Consider the following 7,404-nt stretch of genomic DNA (forward strand, 5'->3'; position numbering starts at 1 on the left):
GTAACTTTACCTGTTGATTGATTGTCTGTGACTTTCCCCCCCACCCCTGGACCTCCTCTCTCTCCTCTTGGCCGGGAGAGGGTTCTGGGACCTGCTGCCAGGGCTGCAGGTCACTGGACACAAGCCAGGGAACACTTGACCTGCACTCTCCCTCCCTGCCTCTCCCGTCAGCTGCACTCACTTTCGTCTAATCAGCTGCAAAGCTAACCAGGGCATTTGAGGGCTCTGGATTGTCATAAAGCAGGTGCTAGATTTTTTTTTTTTTAACCTGGAATCCTGCTTAGCTTGTCCTCCAGCATGGGAAAGAGGAAAAGTCATGGACTTTGGAATCAGAATGACCTGGTACGGAATCCACTCATTGCCATCTTTGGGGCTTTTAACATCTCAGAGCCACCATCAGTAAAACGGTGATAAGAACACCCAAACTGTTAGAAAGAGTAAATGAGCTCTCTCTGGGAAGTGCTGGCACCTAGTAGGGACTCCATGAATGTCAGTTTCCTTGTTGTTCAGTAAGTCGTGTCCAACTCTGCTACCCCATGGACTGCAGCGCCCCAGGCTTCCCTGTCCTTCACTATCTTCTGAGGTTTGCTCAAACGCATGTCCACTGAGTCAGTGATGCCAGCCAACCATCTCATCCTCTGTCGCTCCCTTTTCCCCCTGCCCTCAGTCTTTCCTAGCATCAGGGTCTTCTCCAGTGAGCCAGTTTTTTTGCATCAAGTGGCCAAAGTATTGGAGCTTCAGCCTCAGCATCAGTCCTTCTAATGAATATTCAGGATTGATTTCTTTTAGGATGGACTGGTTGGATCTCCTTGCTGTCCAAGAGACTCTCAAGACTCTTCTCCCACACCACAGTTTGAAGGCATCAATTCTTCAGTGCTCAGCCTTCTTTATGGTCCAACTCTCATATCCATACCTGACTACTGGAAAAACCGTAGCTTTGAATATACCGACCTTTGCTGGCAAAGTAATGTCTCTGGTTTTTAATCCACCGCCTCCCTTTATCATAGCTTGTCTTCTGAGGAACAAGTGTCTTTCAATTTCCTGGCTGCCTACTCAGCCTCCAGTTTCCGAGCACTCCACGATGTCCTCTGAAGTGAAGGTCAGGTTACTGGGGAGTTTGCGAATTGCTAGCTTTCCAGGGTTGTCTCTCTGGAAGAGACAGAGTGGCTCAGTGAGAGGCGACCTGTGGGTTTGAGTCCCCTGTGCCCTTGGTCGTGGTCCCAATCCTTTTGGGTCTCCATCTCCCCGGTGCCATCACAGATGTGGTAACACCATTCCAGGCCAGAACTGCTCAGCCGACAAGGCTGAGTTCTGGGGAGTTAAGGTGTAAGAACAAGCTCTATAAATCAATAAAAGGAGACCTTTACCAGCAAAGTAAATCTTTAAAGTAAAGTAATTTTTTAAAGTAGATGGTATTTAAGTAAATCTTTACTGGTAAAAGGAGATCAAATTGGTCTTTTATGGGAACAGGCAGCTCTGGAAACCCACAGAGGAACAAAGTTCTCAGGACTTTCATTGGAAACTCCATGTGGGCTGGTGGCATGACTTTGGTGCAGCTGGGATGGGAGGAGCTACAGCTTTGCAGCTTAAAGACTCTTGCTGACAAGTGCCTGCCGTGTGACTTCAGGCAGATTCCTCATCCGACAGCGGCAAGCAGAAATGCCTGTGGTAATGGATGTAAGTGCTCTTTATAAACTGCAAAGCACCCATCCACCTGTTAGCTTCTTCACTCTAGCTCCAAGGATACTCAGCTCAACATCACATACTGGTTGGTACTTAGTTTAAAATCTCTGTAGAAGGGAGGATAGCCAGCCCCTCCCTCAAAGCCCATTTATGTCCAAACAGTCTTTGAAGCAATTAACCTCTACAAGATGGTATTTAATGCAGATCAGTGTCTGAGAATAATGGCTCCCTAAAGATAATCCCTGGAGCCCTTGAATATGTTACATTATGTGGCATAAGCGACTTTGCAGATATAATTGAGTTGGGGATCTTAAGACAGGAATATTATCCTGGATTACTTAGACAAGCCTAATGTAATCACAGGGTCCTTAAAAGATGGAAAGAAGACAGAAGCGGGAGAGTCAAGAAAGGACAAAGGAAGCAGGGGTCAGAGCCAGAGAGAGACTGAAGAGGCTGAGCTGCTGGCTTTGAGTGGAGGAAGGAGCCCTGGGAGGCAGGCAGCCTCTGGGAGCTGGAGAAGGCGAGTGGGTTCTTCCCTAGGGCATCCAGAAAGAACGCAGTCCTGACATCTCGACTTTAGCCCATTGAGACTCATTTTGAGACTGTGTTGATTTAAAGTGCCAAATTTGTGTAACTGGTTACACCAGCAAAAAGAAAACAATACGCAGGTAAGTGGAAACTTCTGCAGCTTGCATACAAAAATCCAAAAGCCCAGGCCCGCAAAAGGAGGAACTTGGCAGCAGCTACACTGCAGAACAGAGCTTAATGACTAAATGACATTGATGTGGCCCTGGCCACAATGGCAGCTTTGGTGTTGAAGTGTTGTTTTTTTTTAATGACAAGTAGAGTAACTCACCTGAGAGAGGGCGTTTTACATTCACTGAGGTCATTGGGTCACACAGAAACAGTGGGTTCAGTTCAGGGAAAGACAGTTCCAAGACAGCATTACAAACTGGCTCATCTAACCATGAGAGACAGCAGGCACTCACTGACCTTGCTGGTGGAGAGCAAACTGGTGCCGCTTCATTGGGTGGCAATTTGGCAATGTGCATTAACATTTTAAATGCACATATCTGACAATCGAGCAATTGCATTGCTCTAAACTTATCACACAGATAACCTGCACGAAGAGGAATATGCATTGCAAGGATATTCATGGTTATTTCGCTTGCAGTGGCAAAAGATTGGAAGCTGCCTAGTGTCCATCAACAGGGGACTGGTTTAATGAAATGTGGTTTTAAAAGAGTCAGGTGGGCTTTAAATTCTGATGTGAAATCATCTCCAAAATTTATTATTAGGTTAGGTTCAAGAAAAGCAAGGTGCAGAATAGTGATGTAATACTTTTGCCTAAAAAAATAATGTGTATACTTTGCAAATGCATAGAATTCTCTTGTAAAGATAGGAAGCGGTAACATGACTGTTTCTTGGGGGAGGGTTCCAGAGCCTGGAGGTCTGGCTTATTTGCCCTTCATCTTACTTTTATACTCTTGCGTGCCTGCATAATATATTAAAGAAAAAGAAGATTAAAGGGAAGGAAACAGAGGTCCCTGACACCAGCTCATGGGTGGGGCTGTTAAAAGAACTGGAATGCGTGCTCTGTGAAGAGGGCAAGGCTGAACCCATGGAGAAGATTTGGTCTTTGAAATAAGGAAGAATTTTCCAACATCAGAGCAGCCTGAAGGAGAACCGGGTTGCCTCGGTGAAGAGCACGTTTTCTGTGGCTGCTGGGCTGAAGAAGCTCAGGCTACAGGAATCTTTCTTTTTTTCATAAAAAAAGTATTAATTTACTTTTGGTTGCTCTGCATATTCATTGCTTTGTGTGGGCTTTCTCTAGTCATGGCGAGTGGGGGCTACTATTGTTGTGGGGAGTGGGCTGCTCATTGCAGCAGCTTCTCTTGCAGACCACGGGCTCTAGGGCCCTCGGGCTTAGGTGGCCCATGGCATGTGGGATCATCCCAGGCCAGGGATTGAACCCATGTCCCCTGCCCTGGCAGGCGGATTCTTAACCACTGGACCACCAGGGAAGTCCCTGCAGGAATTTTCCTCGCTGGGCTGTAACAGGGTCTCAGGTTTTGGAGGACTTAATATAATGCAGGAAATTTCACCTAGTTCCATACTATTATTTTTTAGTAATAAAAAACACTTCCCTGGTGGCTCAGCCAGTAAAGAATCTGCCTGCAAGGCAGGCAACCCAGGTTCAATCCCTGGGTTGGGAAGATCCCCTAGAGAAGGGAAAGGCTACCCACTCCAGTATTCTTGCCTGGAAAATTCCATGGACAGCGGAGCCAGGTGGGCTACAGTCCATGGGGTCGCAAAGAGTAGGACATGACTGAGGGACTGTTTTAGTAACAAAAAGGATCCTTTAAATGTAGATAGTCCTATAATTCATCGAATAATTTATAATAGTTAACTGCCTCTTAAATATAATCTTATAAACGATGCCCTCTGGAGTTGAAGGTAATGTGGATGCAATCTGTTTAAAATTATCTATTTAGAACATGATAACAGAAGTGAAAAAATGTCTCCTATGAAGTTTTCTAAGAAAGGAAAACATAACAATTTCTGATCAGATAAATGCCCTTCCATTATTAAAATGGATTTAAATAAAGAAGCATAAATAGATTTGAATAAGCATGTCAATTTCCTGGGTTTTGTCCTTCTCTACAAACTTGACTCTTTATCGAGTTACAGCTGTACTCTGGTTTTCTGTCATAAGCAAAAAAGTTCCTTAACAGCAGCTCAGAAGTGACCTTCACGTCTTGGTGAAGCCTACTTCTTCACCTCCTGGTGAAGCCTACTTCTTCACCTCCTGGTGGTCCCTCTGCGCTCCAGTCCCCAGTGTATCTGCTGTGCCTCCACTAATCTTCTCAGACACCTCTGTCCAAGGAGGACAGGTGTGATGGATCACCATTCCAGCCACAGTGTCCATGTTAACCCTCCAAATGCCACCGTTGTCAGGAGACGCCAACAGAGCAGCACAGCCTTTGTGGCTCAAGAGATCAACCACTCTCAGTCACCGTCCAGCTAACACTGGTATAGCCAATTATTCTTCCCAGCTTCAGTTGCTGGGCCCCTCCTGACCCATGACACTTCATGAGCCTCCTGATGAACGTGTTTCTGACATGTCCAGGCAAGGGAGATTATTTAAAACCAATCCATGCTCTTCATTATAAATTCAGATCAGACTTGGGTCACCATAGCCACACCCCTTAAGCACTCCTAGGCCTCCTTCCTGACTTAGGCAGCCCTGGGTCACCAGACACTTACTGATCTGGAGGTGATAGAGCTTCTCCCAGTGAACAGCTTTGGGGGGTTTTTACCTTTTATTGATAAAATTGGGTTGCAAGGGTTTGGCATGGGGCTCAGATATATGCATCTCTTGGTGAACATTATCCAAATATCATTGAAGTGATTTACAACCCAGCTTCCTCCTCAATTCAACATGTTTATTGATATTTCCAAAGTTTTTGGACCCGAGGTCAGGTCTTATGGAAAAGTACTACTTATCCTATTCATCCAGCTGAACATGAACCAGTCTCCTCATGCATGTCATGATATCCTGACCTTCAGGAGAACCATATGGTCACCTTTCTCCAGATATGTGTCCAACTTTAGAGTGAGGGATGAAGAAGAGTTGACCTCCACCATCCAGATCTGATGGGATATTTCTAAATTTTCTCCTTCCCAGTTATTTGTGCCAGTTCACTGTCCAGTTCAATGAAATAGTTTCTGTTCAAGGCAAACAATTCTCCAGCAGCTGTAGGTGATTTCATTGGAAAAGTAGCTCCTGCTGGTCCTCCAAGCTTGGAGAAGGGAATGAGATCCCATCTGAAGGGGAGCCCCCTGTTGAATCCTCCCCACAACACAGGGGGTTGAACTGAGGTGAGGGTCAGCAGTGATGGTGTTCGTCACCAGGCAGCCAGTCCTCCTGGAGGACAGACAGCAAAGGCTCAGTCACATCACAGTTGCTCTGATCCTTTCATCCTCAGATCAATCCCCCATGCGTTGTATTTATTACTTCAATTTTTCCAAGGAGTTAGTTTTGAACATATCCATCTAGTTCTTCATCCAAACTGCTGTTCACAGGAAAAATCTAAAGAAGCTGGGCTGGCATGTGGTCTAGGAGGCTGTGGATGGGCTGGAGCCAGGCATACAGATTTCACTGTAGAAACAAATAACACCGCCAGTCACTCACAAATCCACTGAGCCAGACTTGTCTTTCCATGCTGTGTTCCTTGTGTGTGGCACATCGCTGCAACAGCCAAGCCCTTACTCAGAAGCTTACTGAAGGCATGTTTCTGATAACCCAGGTCTCTCAAGGGCTGACCACTTTCATTAAAAATTGTACCCAATGAAGAAGAGAATTTCACATTATCTTTCTTTTGGATCTTCAATGTGGTTATCTATGACATAAACGATTTTGTTTGCTTTGAATTATCATTCTAACACTCAACTTGGACCTGGAGTTAAACAGGGATAGAATTTGGGGTGGTGGGGAGGGTGGTGCAGAATGATCCATCGGAGCCAGACACCTTGATAAACCCATTCTTGAGTGGCTGAGTCACTTCACTGAAGTTGAAATAAACTAAAAGCAAAACCATCCAGGTTGCAGTTATAAATGGCCATCCACACGGTGACGCTTCCCTCTGTAGACACAGCGTAGCTGAAGGGCCTCTTTCAATGTCTTGGAGCAGAATCTGCTGGAGCTGTAAACTGGTGCTGAAGCCTGGCCCTGGACTGGTGCAGGAGTGAGAAGCTCTGGGGATGCAGTCTTAGGCTAGGGGAGGTCATGCTTCTGTGGTTTCACCTCGAGAAGCTTGGCTCCAAACCAGCATCACGTGAGGAATTTTACATCTCCCTGGTGCCTCCCGCATACCAAGACCAACTGAATCAGGGCCTGGAGTCTGGGCTCCATTCTGGCTGCATCCACACCTGTCCCATGCGGAGCTCAAATTGTCCAAAACTTCAGTCCGATCATCTCACAACCCTTCCAGAACCGTCCAATGGTTTCCCACTGTAATTAGGACAAAGGTCATGTCCTTGTGAAGGCCTGGAGCCCCTCTGAGTTCTGTTCTCCACCGGTCTTTTTCAAATTCATCCATTCACTCACTTTTGGCTGTGCTGGGTCTTCAGGGTTTGTGTGGACTTTCTCTAGTGGCAGCGAGCAGGGGCTCCTCTTTGTTGTGTTGCTCAGTCTTCTCAGTGCGATGCCTTCTCCCGTTGTGAAGCTCGGGCTCTAGAGCTGGTGCTCAGCAGTTGTGGTATACGGGCTTAGTTACCCCAGAGCACGTGGAATCTTCCCAGACTAGGGAAAGAACCGGGTCCCCTGCTTCAGCTGACAGACTCTTAATCACTGCACTGCCAGCGGAGGCCGTCTCCAGTCATCCTGTCATTTACTCACGTGGATGCAACCCAGCTGCCCGCCACCATGAACTTACCAGAGGCACATTAGCACATTTACTATGCCTCTAGGTTGCCCCTGGTTATTCTTTTCCAGTTTGATTAAAAACACAGGTGCACATATTGCTTCTTTCAGGTATCATCTAGGGGCAGAGACAGCCGCTTATCCCATTATAGAAATCACGTACCAAGAATAATGATCGTGTCTCAGAGGAATCTAACTGCGTCACTTCAATAAAGTCAAAGCATTTACATTGCTCTTAAGGAAATTGGGTGTGAACAGAATGACTGACTTGTTGCTAGGGGAGGTGCCAGCTCTGG

General features: G+C 46.3%; 1 pseudogene; it reads right to left on the minus strand.

The window, feature by feature from the left end:
- Positions 1–5,776: 5,776 nt before the first annotated feature.
- Positions 5,777–7,132, minus strand: LOC138427657 (polypeptide N-acetylgalactosaminyltransferase 11 pseudogene; annotated as a pseudogene).
- Positions 7,133–7,404: the final 272 nt, after the last annotated feature.

The sequence above is a fragment of the Ovis canadensis genome, chromosome 22 (genome assembly GCF_042477335.2).
Source record: "Ovis canadensis isolate MfBH-ARS-UI-01 breed Bighorn chromosome 22, ARS-UI_OviCan_v2, whole genome shotgun sequence".
NCBI lineage: Eukaryota > Metazoa > Chordata > Mammalia > Artiodactyla > Bovidae > Ovis > Ovis canadensis.